This window comes from Orycteropus afer, unplaced genomic scaffold (assembly GCF_000298275.1).
Source record: "Orycteropus afer afer isolate SDZICR_OR568_19922 unplaced genomic scaffold, OryAfe1.0 scaffold01216, whole genome shotgun sequence".
In the NCBI taxonomy this organism is placed as follows: domain Eukaryota; kingdom Metazoa; phylum Chordata; class Mammalia; order Tubulidentata; family Orycteropodidae; genus Orycteropus; species Orycteropus afer.
Genome location: NW_006922803.1, coordinates 24,976 through 26,202, shown reverse-complemented (window position 1 = coordinate 26,202; position 1,227 = coordinate 24,976).

Genomic DNA, 1,227 nt, shown 5'->3' with positions numbered 1-1,227 from the left:
CAAACTTCGCACTGATTTTGATGATGGCAAATGACCAAACAGTGTCTCATGTTTCATTCTTTTCTATACAGAGTTGTCATGTGTATGATCCTAATTGAAGATAACTAACAACAACAGCAACAATATAAACCCTTATATGACAGGGAAAACAAGCAGTTCACACATCTGAGAGTCAACCAAACATAATCAGAGTTTCCCCAGAACAACTCAGAAGAAGGCCAGGGAATCTACTCTCAAAACATCAGTCACTAAAAACCCTTAAGAGCAATGTTCTACTCTTAAACACATGGTTTCGCTATGAGTAAGAGTCCACTCAACAGCAACTTGTTGTTTTAAAAAAGTAATAATAATAATTAAATGTACTTTATGTTTCCAAGTATAATGCAATAAAATCTCTTGATTTGGAAAATTCGCTAGACAACCATAAAAGTACAGATCCATATTTAAAATTAAAAAAAGTAAAAAATAAACACTGTTGTAATCAAGTTGAGTCAAACTCATGGTGACATGGTACATTTAAAAATAAAACTTCTATTGAGGAGTTCTGGTAACATGGTGGAATAGGCAGGCAAACTACACAGACCCACTTCAACAAAGAAAAGGGGAACCAATTAACACAGATACAGAAGATAATCCTGGAGTCCTGAAGAGAAGGATACAGAAGTGGACTGGACTCCAATTTGTAGAAGAACCTGCATGAAAACACCAAAAAAGGAGACATACGGAGCTGCAATATATCAGGGATCCTGATGGCATGGACAGCTTGGATATTGCCAAGTGATGTTGGGACCTGATAATTGACCTAAAGATCCACACTGCTAGACAGGGGATGCATGGAGGCCTGCACTGGTAGCTGGTGAATAAAAGAGGAAGCAGCAAAGAGGAAGGTGAGCTGAGCTGTGGACTTTTGGCTGTCTGGAGGGTGCAGCCATTTTGAATGTTTACAAGTTGTTTGACCATTTTGGATATTTAAAGTGACATCATTCTCTCAGATTCCAGGGACCTAAGAATAGTCTCCACTTGCTGGGAAACGCAAGGACATTACAGGCATGAACACTGGACAGGTGCTATATTCCCCTAGTTATTCTCATACCTCACACATTCTTGGTGAATGGAGGTGCAGCCATCTTACTCCCACCTACCTTCTGGACCAGCAGGAATTCCATCCCAGTCAGTGTGCTCTGATGGAGCCTGGGTACCCTGTCACAGTCTGACCAGATTTTTTTT